The sequence below is a fragment of the Portunus trituberculatus genome, chromosome 47, assembly GCF_017591435.1.
Source record: "Portunus trituberculatus isolate SZX2019 chromosome 47, ASM1759143v1, whole genome shotgun sequence".
NCBI classification, from domain to species: domain Eukaryota; kingdom Metazoa; phylum Arthropoda; class Malacostraca; order Decapoda; family Portunidae; genus Portunus; species Portunus trituberculatus.
The window spans coordinates 14,622,254-14,638,471 of record NC_059301.1 but is presented as its reverse complement, the minus strand read 5'-3'; the positions used below and the strand labels follow the sequence as shown (position 1 = coordinate 14,638,471).

At 40.6% G+C, this 16,218-nt stretch overlaps 1 protein-coding gene across 6 annotated transcripts in view; it reads left to right on the top strand.

Annotated features, from left to right (window-relative positions):
* The window catches only part of LOC123520581 (protein prune homolog 2-like), a 39,933-nt gene extending 36,290 nt beyond the window's left edge, over positions 1-3,643 (top strand). For all 6 annotated transcript variants that reach the window (XM_045282977.1, XM_045282974.1, XM_045282972.1 and 3 more), the window contains one exon: positions 120-3,643. The gene's annotated coding sequence lies outside the window, so the exon portion shown is untranslated. The remainder of the gene's footprint in view (positions 1-119) is intronic.
* Positions 3,644-16,218: the final 12,575 nt, after the last annotated feature.

The window sequence follows — 16,218 nt, the reverse complement described above, 5'->3', positions numbered from 1 at the left end:
AGCGTATCAATGATTATGTATTATCATATTTACTGATATTATATTTATAGCCACTTCTCAGTGTCTAACAAATTCGCAAAAGGGATTTTAGTTCAGATTCAAAATGTCCTGTTTTGCAGATAAACCTGAAGCACAAAACTGTGTGGAATGCTGCTAAGACCCCAAGCCAGTATGGACAGCAAGTACCTCCGTTCATCTGCCTTCTGCTGCTGCTGCTGTACAGATTTAACTGTAAATGCTGGGACTTATTGTCCAACAAGAAATGTGTGACTAGACTTTAATGATCTACAAATGTAAAATCGTTACTGAATGGCAGCAATTGAACACTGTGTCTTTGTGAGAGGATGAGCTGAAGGAATTATAAAGGCCTAAAATTGAAGATAATTTTGCATATCAGTTATTAGTTAATTTGTTATTCGATGTGATGAGAAAAATATTGTAGTAAAATTGTGATTGTTAGAGAGAAGCATTTAGAGCACAAAGTGAACAGACTCGCTCTGCATTCCTGGCTTGAGGCTCCGAGGCGTGCCTGGTGAGGAGTGGGGCCGGTGCTTTGCCAGTGTGGCGAGGTGCGTACACTTACCGCAAGAGAAGGACTGAGTGAGAGACAAAGAGATTGTTACTGTTGTCATTTGTTAGCACGGAAGTTCCACTATGAATACAATTATGTTATACCTATATATATATATATATATATATATATATATATATATATATATATATATATATATATATATATATATATATATATATATATATATATATATATATATATATATATATATATATATATATATATATATATATATATATATATATATATATATATATATATATATATTTGTTGCTGGTAAAGAAATGTTTAGGTTCCTGTATCATGTATATTATGTTAAGTGTTCTACAGATAAGGATGTTGATGACTGCACCCACATGAATCTACGGCTTAACAACATGACTAGTGCTGCATATTTGTCTGGGTGTCCGTTTATGTATATGTTATCTATATCAGTATATATATATATATATATATATATATATATATATATATATATATATATATATATATATATATATATATATATATATATATATATATATATATATGTATACATAAAATATGATATAATATATATGAATACATATAATAATGGTGAGAATTGTGTGGAGTGTAGGAGTTCGTGTAGATAAGAGGCAAGTGATGAACAGCGATGCAGTGAAGGATCTTTCAGCAATCTGTACAGCACTGCTGGAGAAAATCTACCCAACTTATTCTGCATATACACTAAATGTATAAACCACTGAAGATGCATGCATGCTTTGTGAATATTGTAAACATATGCATTATATCACACGTGTGATAGATGACATCATATACAAAACCCAATAGCCTTTGTAATACTTAATGTAATGCTGGCCATTATAACAACTGCAGATGATAAACTCATAACATAATTTCTTTCATTTTGTACGTAATATACGTATATAATTTCACGAACACTCAGCTTATTTCATGACTATGGCAATAACCACAGTATTCTTTACCAAAGTAACCATAATCATAACTTGCTGGCTTCACACTGCTATTTTCATCTTCAGAAAGCAGAATTTAGATGCATAATATTCACACTGTACAACTTTTGGTGAAAAGATACCTTAACATTTCCTCCGTTGCCAGTAGTCCCTATCCTCCCGGTGACAGCCGCAGCACATTGGCCCCAGTGCAGTGCTCAATGTACACGCTGAAATATTTCTCACATCGGCTTGAACGTACCACGTATATGCTAACTGGTGAGAGTTGACGTCATGGTGCAGTTCAACTATCTGCATTATCAAGAACTATTGTTTTTCAAACAAGAAAAGTCATTCCTCCGCCCAAATATTGCGTGAAATGCAGTTAGGAGACAGCTGGGTGACGTTGTCTCCTTCCTTGGTAATGGAAGAGGTGGAGTGTTTGGTACTCTGCACACCTCTCCATCACAGCCCAGTCATGCATCCAAAAGACAATACTTCATTTCAACATCTTTCCATTTCACTCTGTCTGTGAATGTGCACATATTTGTAACATGGAGAAAATCTACTGGCGAGCACATGTGATTTTATTTAGAAAATTTTGCTTGGCAGTTATTGATACTGTGTCAGAATGAAGAGCAGTGCAGTGTTTGGAAAAGTGCCAGAAGAGTGAGTTGGTAGTTGCGGTGCGATGCTCCTGGAGGTTAGGGTCTAGACCTTGGTTTACATTGAGTGCTGAAGGTTTACATGTCACATCATAAACACAACAGTACTGTCCCACCGTGCAGGAAGATAGATTTTAGCTACATTAATTTTCTAGGAAAGCATCATGAAGAAGTATGTAAATTATTTTAGTTACTTTTACATACTCATTTCTTAAAACAAATAGTGTACAGTGTAAAGCCTTGTACATACACGGCATGTGACAAGTCTTCATAAGACATACAATATATAATTAACATACATACACATAACTGAGTCATTGTGATCTTGCACGTTGACCACGGTGTGTCGATGTTGAGTTAGTGGCTTGCTAGTCTTCCCCAGGTAACATTAGCATCACCATTGATCCCTTCCTGTCCTCTTCTGCCTGCGACCCTCCATTAACCGCTTCTATGGAAACTTCACTCAAACTAATGTCACCCGAGAGCATTTCTTTTTGACAATTTTACCCAGAGTAATTGTCCTCATGAAAAATTTATCACTAACACAATTTATCATGGGGAATTGCATGAAGGGAAATCTTGTGGGTGGAATGTTCGTGGGGAGTTTGTTTTGAGGGAAGTAACGATATTCATTACATAACATATCACAGGACTGGACTAATACACTCCTACAGAACCCAACTTTACCAATTACAAGTTTTACAGTTACACAGAATAAGGAAAGTTATACACAAGTTCATGTAAAATGTTCCTTTCTAAACAAAAAATCATACTGTGGATAAGTTCCCTTTTCATGAGACCAATAGCTTCTGAGACTCCTGTACTGTACACCCACCATTCTCATACCATTAGTGTGTACTTGTGTAGCAGCTACTTCTGACTGACCTACTCACACTGTCACTTAATAAACCGTCTGCGTTTCATGGCATCACGTGAATTGACATTAATTCATATAGGAGTATTTTCTAATGATTTAAGCAATGATATCATTATAAAGCATACAGTTTTATTATCTCATGTATTGTACTATATTGTATACGTGCGTAGTTTATTATTGTTTGGTTATTTGAATAGATTTTATGCAGTATATTTTTATGATATAAAGCAATCATGTATTTGACTTACATGCACTTTAATGAGATATATTTATGGTACATTATATGCTGATTATTATTATGGTTTGCATAATAATTACTTGACTACTTGAACCCATCCCACAGGTAGCTCATTCCGGCGTCACCTTCCTCTGCACAATACAGGAAATTATGGTTTGTGAGTTTCTTTTCGATTCGTCATAACTTTCCACTCGAATATCAAAATTTGAAATAAAGACAATTGGAGAGTACATTGGCATACATATTATGCTGCTTTTTCAGGTACCTTGGTTTCCAATAATGTATTTGGAATAAACTAATATAGAGAAGCTGTTGTATCGTTTGTATATGAAGACAATATATGGAATGATGGTACGCTCTTTCTTTAGTTCATTCTGACTTCAAAAACAAATGCATATGTTACAAGATGTTCTGCAAGATCGCAAGGACTTGTAAAGTATAGTGAAAATCTCAAGTGGGATACATTTATCGTACTATAACCTGACGGACACGATATGACGCAATGTTCTCATTTGAAAATAAAGTCACATGGTAAAGTTTGATTAAACTGTATGTGATCCTTCCATAAAGAAAAATGAATAAAGTTTCTATCGCAAAATTTTCACACAACGTACTCAAGTCCCTCGTAAGAATACAAACATGTACTTAGATGAGAGTTCAAGCAAGCATCGTCACAGTATGATAGTATATACCTTTATTACTAACATTTCACGTTTTAGTAATGATAAGTATTTTTGGCACTTTGTGCTTTGCTTTACCGTGCATTCAATGTTACTTCCTGGCCGTTATCACTCCCCGCGGTGAACAGTGAGTCGGTCCAAGAAAACGGAGCGGAACTATGGGAAGGTTCACTGCTTCAGGTATAGCGACTCACTGGGCGCATCAAACTTGACGCCATTCGAGGACTCTGCCAGTCTACACCAAGGAATCTTAAGATCAGCATCTTCAGTCGTGAGTATATTACAGGTTCTTCTATATTTATTTCTTCCGTTCAGAAGATTACATAAAGGGAATTATGTCTTGTTTAGCCTAAGAGGGAGTGTTCCTGAAGTTATCGGCGCATTAGAAGCATGCATGCAGGTGATATTGTACGGAGCAATGTGGCTTGTGCTGCAGTCAGGCATTATACATACACACATACACGTACACTCATTCATTTCTAATTACATGAATGGTTTTTTGATTGAATAAGTGTTTTTATTTTATTTTCAGTTTATATTGTTTTTCTTTTCTGGTGTGTGTCATTGGTAGGTAAAAGTAGAGAGCAAAGATCAAGAGATGAGCAAAATTAAAGAAATTTCAGCCAAATTTAACAGATTAGAGGCATTTTGAATAGAATAAAGACAGTCTGAAAGGAGTAATATATATATATATATATATATATATATATATATATATATATATATATATATATATATATATATATATATATATATATATACACACATATTTGTTGGCACAGATAACGTAAAAATCAGTAGGTAGCTGGCCGTGACGGCAGGCGGGCGGACATGGGGATTGACAGCCATTTACGCGGGTACGTCCACGTATAGTATAGTGGTAAGTACAGTGACTTGGAGATAGCGGCAGTCACTGCTGCCGCTACGATGGTCAAGCCGAGGACTTGACCACCATAGCCGCCTCGTTGGGCTGATGCGTGGCGGCAGCCATTTTCTCCTAGAGACACCGGAACCTGTGTCACAACATACCAACGCCTCCCTCCACCCACCACCAATCTCCAACTCACAGCTGCTAAGCAAGCCCGGGTTTCCGTGCTTCTTGTTAAGTTAGTTAGACGTTATCACCATCAAAGCCGCTGGGCGCGGAGTGGTATTGCGTAGGTCACCAATCCTCGACGTAGGCACATAGGTTCCCAAATATAACTTCTTTATATTTTGTACGCTTTGTAACATGACCAGTGACATCGCCACTTATCACCTTCCCCTTGACACTGAGACTCCTGATTTGGTGGTCTGTTTGTTAATCACCGGTCAATATCCACGCAGCATTTATCAATTTTTTGTGATCGAGTAAGTCAGTACATTTGATTCCTGCATGACAACGGTGCAGCTTCTTGATGGTAGCCAGTTGTGAAGTGATGTCTATCTTTCGTATCCATTTCAGTGATTCCCTTCATATTCTATCACTTGAACAGTACTTATTCATGAGATGCCTCAAAATATCTACCTTGTAAGGAAAAGTAGGGTTACAAACAGAATTTACCTCTTCATGTTTTTCCTTCAGATTTGTGTGTGCGCTTTTGAGTAGCTACCGAGGCGCAGTGAAGCATCGAAATATAGTTCTCCACCATTTGGGGAACCAAGAGCCAAGCAAGGGTGAGTACAGAGCTATACTTGTCTTTACTATTGTTATTTGATATGCTTAGTCGCTGATGTTCGCATTTTTCTGTTTTCACACTCAAGCCGCCGTGGTACAGTGGAACCATGCGTGCTTTGGGATCCGAGGGGTCTCCAAGCGCACGGGTTCGAATCCTAACCACGATCTGAGTGCAGGTTGGGCTTCCTCACTCAGGGCAACGGTTTCCTAGCGGGTGGGCTTTGAGATAGGAGGTACCCTAAAAAGTATCCCCTTTAGCCCATAAATTCCCGTGAAAAGCCCACATGGTATAAAAAAAAAAAAAGCTCTTCATTACCATGACATGTCATATATATACTGTTTACTAATTGGTGATTTTATATACGTTCAGAAACTTATATGTGGATTGAGATAGTGAAGACTCTGATCATTATTCTTCTGACCTCCATAGATCCTTCTTAATGCAAATAAAATTGTCTAATCACACCCAAAAATCAATGAAAAAATACTTCTCAGTACTGAAGGGGTAATGGGGATGACAGATGGAATTAGGTAGTTTTACTCATACAGGAATTGCCACGTGTAGGCCTGGAGGCCTCTTGCAGCTTCCCTCTTTTATTATGTTCTTATTTTCAGTTATCTACTAAAGATTATGTACAGTAGGATGAATGTTATTACATGTTGGAATGAGAATATTGTAATTTTATCGTAGTCACCTAAGTAAAATAATAATTTTCTTTAGTTTGTCCATAAAGTAAGGAAGGTAGGAAACATAAACTATAGTAAACTTGTACTGCGATGGCAGAAGATAGAAAAGTATAAACCACATCCCACAAAATAGCTCTTAGTGAACATCTAGGCTCTGTATATGTCAGAATCGTAGCTTTGTCCACTATGAGAAATCTATGGCCAATAATGAGCTTTAATCAACCATTATTTTAGCTTAGTATATTTCCAGTTACTGAAAATTCATGGCTGGCATTCGAGTGTCGGAGAGAATAGAACAAAAACAATGAAAACCTTTTCCAATGTGAAAGAGAATCAAACTAACTTCACTCAGAAACCGAAGCGGATATGAGGCTGACATTTCTCGTGCTCAGAGTCAACAAGAATCGTGGCGGCGCGCGAGGCAGTAAACACCCAGGGAAGGATCGCCCGCCAGCCACACACTCTCCGTTTGTCCAGCCCGCCTTAAATGGCTGCGAGTACTGTGGTGGGGCGACTTAATGGGTACGATGAGTCTTGGGCGATCATAAGACGGACATTCGTAGGTTTGCTTTGAAATGGCGTACAACTCTCTCTCTCTCTCTCTCTCTCTCTCTCTCTCTCTCTCTCTCTCTCTCTCTCTCTCTCTCTCTCTCTCTCTCTCTTTTATGCAGGTACACCACATCATGATACCTTTAGACTTGATAGAGACGCATGTGGTGATGGTGGTGGTGGTGGTTTGTGTGTGTGTGTGTGTGTGTGTGTGTGTGTGTGTGTGTGTGTGTGTGTGTGTGTGTGTGTGTGTGTGTGAGTTTTTCATGTACAAACTGACACTATCGCACGCAGGTAATAGTTTGCTCTTTTCTTGCTTCCGTTTTCAAGTTGTCTCTCTCTCTCACCTCGGAACACCTCACGAAACAGCACTGCCAGCACACACACACACACACACACACACACACACACACACACACACACACACACACACACACACACACACACACACACACACACACACACACACACACACACACACACACTGCAACAACTCTGATGTCATAAAACCCTCGCTCAGTGCACACGCCCCTTCAATCTCATTTACAGAGACGACCATTAGAGTAGCATTGGCGTATTAAACCCTCTTTCTTCCACACACCCCACGTTGACGCCTGTAAAAACATGCCCATGAGGATTAGCAGTCGTTAAGAGGAGGCTGCGGAAGGGAATGCCTTGATGTCGACAGCGATGCTACACCAACACGGCGTCGTAATGTTCCTCAGCATCCCGTCAGGCAATTTAGAATCCCTCACGTTTCCCAGCCCGGATGATAGTTATGGAAGTATTTTGCCATGTGCGGCCCTGCCCTGTCGTGTCCCCAGGATGATTACAACGCCGAGGAAAAAGCAGTGATCAGCAAAACTCACAGGCAGGATTACACGACTAAGACAGGCGGACAGGTAGATTTACACCGAGGAGACAGGCAGACAGGCACACTTATTTAGCCTCAAGTGTATGTTGCATTTTCCCTCCCCGGCCGTAACTGTACACACGTGACGAGGAAATACTTTACATCATGCGTTTTTCTTATTACGACCACCGTCAAGGTCACTCTTCGCTGCCAGAATAATATGGTTACGGAATTATCCAATGAAATGGGGAAGGTTGTTTGATCAGGCAATAGAAGGAAGAAGAGGAGGAGGAGGTGAAAGAGGAAAAGGAGGAGGAGGAGGAGGAGGAGGATAACCTTGGCAACACCTCTCTATTGTCGATGGTACGTGTGTCTGTCTGATAATGACGGTACATGGACGATTACGATTAGGTGTGACGAACAGAGGAGATACACACACACACACACACACACACACACACACACACACACACACACACATCGGTACCTCGAGGTTAAGGTGTGTATCTCTATTCGTGGTTCCCGGTTTAAGTAGTTGTGTTTTTGGAGAGAGAGAGAGAGAGAGAGAGAGAGAGAGAGAGAGAGAGAGAGAGAGAGAGAGAGAGAACGTAATATATATATATATATATATATATATATATATATATATATATATATATATATATATATATATATATATATATATATATATATATATATACATTTTCACGAACTATTTAAGAATTTGATAGATGTTAAGATTCCTTTTCTCTACCACAAAGCTTCTGATGAATTCTGTGACTATAGTCTAAGCGTCATATTCAGAAACGCTTCCCTGTCTCACCGCGACCATTTTCAAAGGCTACAGAGACAAATGGCCATGTTCTAAAGCGTATTTGTCCTGTTGATAACGCTGAAAACTTGTTAACATGTCACTAGAATTACAGAAACATCCTTAGATATCCGTGTCACTTCGAATGCAGCCATTTGGAACTAGTGAAGGTGTTGCGCAGGAGTATTTAAGAATGTGGGTGTTAAATGCGAGAGTTATGATTTTTTAACCCCTTAGATGGAAGCAATGTATGAAATGCGTGCGGCTCATAATGTTCTCCTATGTTGGTTCCGTTGTTAAGTGAAATATGAAGTTACAGTATAAATTCTTTTTATATAACAAAGGAAAACTGGCCAAGGACAACATAAAAAAAAAAAAGAAATGCCCACTTAGTTGCCAGTTCCCATGCAGGTCAGAGACAGTAAGCCAAAAAAAGGTATAAATGTCTTGAAATTTTTCTCTTAAATGAAGTCAAATGATAGGAAGTTGGAAATACAGAAGGAGGCAGGGAATTTCAGAGTTTACCATTTAAGCTACGTCTCTTATCTTCATCTGCCAATTTGTCGATCTATTTATCTGTGTATCAATGAATTAATCTCTATCTCTATCTATCTATGTATGTATCGATCTATCAATGTTTCTCCTGTTCTCGAAATAGTTTAAGAAATGATTGAGGCTTTATTGAAACACACACACACACACACACACACACACACTCTCTCTCTCTCTCTCTCTCTCTCTCTCTCTCTCTCTCTCTTTCTCTCCTCTCGTCTCGTTGTCTCCTCGTCTCCTCGTGACATGCTTGAAGACTCGAACACAGGCACTAACCGTCCTCTCGTTTTGGGTGGTGTGCAGTGCAGTATACGCGTGGACTGTTACTACGTACTTGGGTTTTAGTGTTTTAACATGTGACAGTAATTCGTACCCTCTGTCCTTCCTCCCCGTGACCTTCGGCGTAGCACCCTTCATTCCGTCTTAGGGGTAAATGGGCGCCACGCTGCATTAGAGGACCCTTTTCTACCCGGACTCTTACTGCCGGCTTGTTAAGGACCTTTCTTTGCGCTGTGTCACCTTCATTATTGCTTTACTCTCTCGTTTTGTAAGCAGTTCCCTTTCTTATCCTATGCTATCAATGGTACAGTCGTGGCCAGTTGTCTAGTAACATATCATACTTGTTTGTTACTGTGCTCAATGTTTGTCTTGAATTTAATGTATTATGATCAGCTATACACATTCTTTGGTGGGTCAGATTTCTAATGTTACCAGAGGGATAGATGGGTTTTAGGTCCCAAATCAGAAACACTTTGCTCTCTCACCACTTTTTCCAAGCCTACAGAAATTATTAGCGGGGTTTTCAAGAGTGTTTCTCCAGTTAGTAATGTAGAAATTTGTCATTTTGCCTCTCGAACCGTAAAAAACACCTTTGATAAAAAAGAAAAAACTCCTCTAAATTTAGAAAGAAGAGTTTTGAAGTAATGGAAGTGAAGCAGAGAAGTGTTTGAGCACATGAGACTGATGGAAAAGAAAAATTCTGTGAAACTCGAGTGCAGGGAATTCTCAGCTTACGTCTTTAGTACTGGGTCACATTTTTACCTTGAAATTTGTGTACGATTAGACTATTTTATTGACATTAGTAAAGGTCTATGGAGGCAAGGATATTAATAGCCATAGTCTTTGCTATTTAAGTCCCCACATAAGTTTGTGAAGCTGTATAAAATCACCAAATAGTAAGGAAAATGAATATGAAAACGCGTCATGGTACTTAAGGGGTTAAAATCATGACTCTATCCAGCGCTGCCTTGTCGAGGATTGTTTCTGATGGCACTGACTGAGTTATTAAGTTATTTGAAAGAATATCTAGTAACTATTCCTCGTGATCCTTCCTCCATCTCTTTCTATTTATTTTCTCATTTCTTCTCTCCCTCTTACTTTTTCTTGTGTGTGTTAAAAGAGTCACCTTTGGAAAGTAGTCACATAATAGGGTAGGCTTTCTGTTACTTGCCACCTCTGTTTCTTGTATTTCTTCTCCTCCTCCTCCTCCTCCTCCTCCTTCTCCTCTTCCTCTTCCTCTTCCTCTTCCTCTTCCTCCTCCTCTTCCTTCTCCTTCTCCTCCTCCTCCTCCTCCTCCTAATACTACTACTACTTTTCTTCCTCCTCCTGGCGGGGAGTGACGGATGGAAGATTAAACTTTTCCTTTCGTGATTTATTATCTATTAGAGAAATCACTTTTGATGTGTGTGTGTAGGAGAAAGGCGGCAAATGAGAAGGTTGAGGAGGAGGAGGAGGAGGAGGAGGAGGAGGAGGAGGAATACGATGGTCCTTGCGGGAATTACGGGAACCATCTGTGCACAATCTAATCATGGAGTCAAGAAGCAGGAGGGCAAAAGGTGAAGTCTGACATGAACGTTTGACTTGAAGCTTAGTGGAAGAAGAGGAGAAGAAACAGAGGAAGATGAAGAAATATATTGATAATGACATCTTGAACAACACCACCAGCAACAACAATAACAACAAACATCATTCTCATCACCACCACATACACTCTCTCTCTCTCTCTCTCTCTGATCTGTGTGTGTGTGTGTGTGTGTGTGTGTCTATACCCTCATGATGAACACCAGGATTGCACACACACACACACACACACACACACACACACACACACACACACACACACACACACACACACACACACACACACACACACACACACACTGGGCCTATGTATAAACAGATTGAGTAACGGATGACTTTCTGACCTGTGCTGGAAGGTTTCGCCAACGAGCCCTATTGATTTATGACTTGTTTTACCCTCCTCCGTGAATTGGTGGTTCCGTTTCAGGTAACTTTCAATGATGGACTCAAGGTCTCTTTTTTGTCAATGCCGGAGAGCTGAATACCTTCATTGAGGGGGAAGAAGCGGACGAGGAAGAGAACGAGTAGGAGGAGGAGAAGGAGGAGGAAGGGGAGGAGAGAGGAAGAGGATAGATCATTTTTGGTTACGGATATAACCTTGGTAGTTACTAATTAAGACATGGTTTAAATTAAGTGTTTAGAATTCATTTCAAAGTAAAAAAAATTGTGTGTCAGGATACGTTTTTACGAAGCTCATATTTTTTTCTATTGTTATTCTAAGTTATGTAATATTTTATGCATTTTTTGTGAATCTCTTTATTATGAGTCTTGTGATAACCTCTCTCTCTCTCTCTCTCTCTCTCTCTCTCTCTCTCTCTCTCTCTCTCTCTCTCTCTCTCTGTCTCATCCTTCCTCAATTATACGAACTTCACTCTTGTCACTCATTACTTTGATTAATCCCAGCCACTCCGCAACTTTCACCCCATAATGCCTTCCTCATTCTCTCGGCAACCCACTCTTCCATCCATCCATTCATTCATTCATTTATTCCTTCATGTATCTACCTGCACCCTCATTCACTCTTACTCTCACTCTATCACTCTTCACTATACTTACTCTTTCTTCTTTCACTCTCCCCAACCCTCTTTCATTCCACTACTCACTCACTCACTCACTCGCTCACCCATTCTCCCTCAGCAACACCACTACCTACTACCGTGCTGTCCCTGAACTCAGTGCCACCATCCCTTCCTGTACGGTTGGGTATCATTATTTGAGTTGCTAAAGAACGTGATGAATGCCACAACCAGACTCCTCTCATCTCACAGTCTATTACTTCTTCACTCTCCTTCCTCTATCCCTCTATTTCTCTTTCCGTCTCTCTGTCTGTGTCTCTTTTCTCTGCCGCCTGTAGGAAGGCCAGCAACTTTCCTGCGGCGGAGACGACCTTGCAAGGGTGAGAGAAGGACGCATTTACAGCACTTTTTATAGGCCTGACGTACCTAGAAGTGGTGAGAAGGAGTAGTGAGAGGGAGAGGTGGTGAGAGGGAAATGTGATGAGAGGGATGTGTGGTGAGAGGAAGATGAGATGGTCTGTTTGTGATAAGGTGCATCTCAAAGTAAGAGGATTAGGATCATGAAAAAAAAAAAAAAAAAAACGAAGGACGACGATACACAATGGAAGGATGGGAAGATAGCAAGAGTGAGAAGAGAGAGAAAGAATGATTCGTCCTGGTTGTGTGCCTCGAGGCTCTCGCCATAATGTTTGACAGAGACACTTACGACAAATATTTGCAGGAGTGCGGCTTCCTGGACTCGCTAGTGACCATCGCTTGCCTGATCGCTAAGACGACGCAAGGATATTGACAACATTACCTTCACTGGCTCGGTGTGTCGCTTCGGTCAAATCAGAGTTGTTGCTGAGTCGTGACGCAGACACGGAGAGATTAGGTTAGGTTGGGTTAAATTAGGTGGAGTGTAGCGTGCTGTCCCTGAAGTCCGAGGATGTGCATGCACAATGGTGACCTGAGTGAGGACGAGGGAAAGAAGAGCCAATGTGGAGTCACCGCTAATGGTTGGTGCTAAAAGAGAGGCTGGTGCTGCAGTGGCCGGTGTTTGCCTCGGGCGACGTGTACAGCTTGGCCGTCCTATTCATGAGAGGGGCGTTATGTTGCAAACATGCTTTCCTGATACGCCCTCTATGGAAGGTGGCCAAGCTGTGCCTCCTAGTCAACCCTAGGCTCCGCTGCTCCCTGACCCGCCTCTCTCAAGCTATCGCGAGCCTCAAGAGCAGACTGCCGCCCGACCAGCTCACCCAAACACTAAGTACTCCTGCAAATAACGAGTACTGGATCAGCAGGATGATCTATTCGGTCTTATTGTTTTGGCCACTGTGTCTCTGTCACTGCATCTGTTTGCCGCAGACAGAAAGTTGGAAGCAGCAAGTGTTTGGCAAAGCTTCAGTTGTAGATCCTGATATACGCTTTGTACATGACAGTCTTGTGAAGTACTTATGATCCCTGAAGTGTTGACAGCGATGAGTAGCGCATGAGTGGGAAAGTTTGAGTATTATTCTTCTCGCAAACACTTGGGACCACGAACTCGATGATTCCTCTTACCTGAAGACTCAGATTAACGTCAACTGTAGAGACGCAACGCAGAAAAGGAACCACCATTCTCTCTCTATCTCTCTCTCTCTCTCTCTCTCTCTCTCTCTCTCTCTCTCTCTCTCTCTCTCTCTCTCTCTCTCTCTCTCGTCCACGCGTCCTTTGGCCTCCTCATGCCATTACCGTTGGTGCGTGGTGTGCGCCGCTTAAGGGGTTATTTGCGATTCTGCACGGGTGTCGTCACAGGCATGATAAGAGAGGCAATGAGGGAGGAAAGGAGCCGTTCGTGTTTGTATTAGGAAGGGAAAATAAACACCGCTCTTCTATGTGTGTGTGTGTGTGTGTGTGTGTGTGTGTGTGTGTGTGTGTGTGTGTGTGTGTGTGTGTGTGTGTGTGTGACAGCTTCGAGACTTGGTTGACGCGGCGATTCGTGGGCAGGTGTTCTTGATGTGAGGGTGAGGTGACGGCCTGGGAGGTGCAACGCTCTCTTTTTTTTTATGCATTCAGCACCTTATCACTTATTTTCACATTTCAACTTCATATCTATCCTCTTACTGACAATCCTGCAATTTTACTAATTTGGTTGACGCATCGGTGTGTAGGTGGCCAAGTTGCTCTGTGTTGGGTGTGAGAGGCGGAGGCTCTGTAGAGTAGCAGTGGGTATGAGAGTGGGGTGTGACAGGTTAACGGTGTGGTGGCGAAGTGGTGAGGTGCTAGAAGCTGGAAAGGAGGCCAAAGACTGTTATCTAATGGAAAAAGGAGTCGATGTAATGTGTTGTACCATCAGACTGATGGTGTTTCTATACTTCCATTACTTAGTGGGGTGTGACAGGTTAGCGGTGTGGTGACGAAGTGGTGAGCTGCTAGACGCTAGAAAGGAGGTCAGGGACTATGATTTAATGAAAAAGGGAGTCAATGTAATGTCTTGTACCGTCAGACTGTTGATGTTTCTACTTCCCATTACTTATCACTCACTTTATAGTCTCTCTCTCTCTCTCTCTCTCTCTCTCTCTCTCTCTCTCTCTCTCTCTCTCTCTCTGTCTCATACTACTCTCCGCACAGGTTGTCTCATCGCAAAATGAGCGTCAATTTATCCAAGTTAGTGGGAACGTTTTAGAAATCTGTCAACACAGTGCTGCCTAATCACGTGGAGTTTTAATATGGCATTAATATTTGCTTATATTTATAAAACGTGTCCTTGAAGCGCCAAAAGAGTAGATGTGAGAGTAACCTCCATAGGGATATAAAATAAACATAAAGGACTAAATGGCGTATATTAAATGTTGATGGTGATGGAGTTGCATACCGTTGGGTTTTAGTAATGTTTTAAGAAGCTACGTGGTATGTGAGTAACTACGTATAGAGTTTCTCCCTAAAATAGGTTCCACAGATGATCGTTTCGCTTACAAGATTCCACCGGTTATAAGGCCCACATTAAACCCCTTCAGTACCATGACGTGTTTTCTTATCTATTCTGCTTACTATTTGGCGATTTTGCACAACTTCAGAAAATTATGTTGGGGATTAAAATGGTGAAGACTTTGTGCATTAATCTCCTGACCTCCATAGACCCTTTCTAATATCAATAAAATCGTCTAATCACACCCAAAACTCGTGGTAAAAATGCGCTCCAGTACTGAAGGGGTTAAAGATTAGGTGAAATCAAGCAGGAGTTTTTACCATGTTAGGTAGTAGTCTCTTAACATGAGTAGATTTAGCATGAATAGATATTTTTTGGGGAATCTTCGTGTATGGAATTTATTTTTTTAAGTGAAATTTTACCTAGAATTGAATGACCAAAACTTCATTACCGCCGAAAGTCGCTTGGAAATCACTCACTCACTGCTTTAACTAACAAAAGGATGATGTAAAAGAAGATATTTTTTAGGTTGGAGCTTATCGTTCATTTTCATACCGTAGAGTTTATTTTTCCTTGGTTCCATAATCAGTGGGACTCGAAAAACGTGTCAATGTATGAGTGTATGTGTTTTAGGAATAAGTGCCGTGTGTGTGGAGTTTATGTTTGGGTCTTATCTTCTCTCCTCTTTGTTTGTCTGTCTGTCTGTCTGTCTATCTGTCTATCTGTCTCTCCATGTGTGTGTGTGTGTGTGTGTGTGTGTGTGTGAGAGAGAGAGAGAGAGAGAGAGAGAGAGAGAGAGAGAGAGAGAGAGAGAGAGAGAGAGAGACAGAGACAGAGAGAGAGAGAGAAGCTTAGTAAATTACTTAAATACAATACTGCAGTTACTAGGGAGACGCACGGCTGCCACTGAATCACAAGCACGGCGAGTCAAGGTGACACTTCAGATGGTTCGCTAAGCTATTTTTGGTGCGGTATTCAAGGACTCGCTATTATGGTTCCTTCCTTTATATCGTAGAGGATGTGACACTTTGAAAGACAATATAAGTAATACTAATTCTTTTCTCGTTATTGGGGGAAGGAATTTATTTGATAGCCATTGTAATTTTTTGCTTCACTTCCGAACACTTCAAATACTTATTCTGTTCTTCTTATTGAAGGAAGGAATTTGTTTCATGATAGCCATTGTAACTTTCTCATTAATTTCCGAACTTTTCAAATACTAATTCTGTTCTTGTTATTGAAGGAAGAAATTTGTTTGATGATAGCCATTGTAACTTTCTGATTCACTTCCGAACGTTTCCTTATAATAGCGAGGAGATGTTACGCTCACGTCCAAAGTGTTGATGTTATTTCTGCTCCTTATTTACATTACAT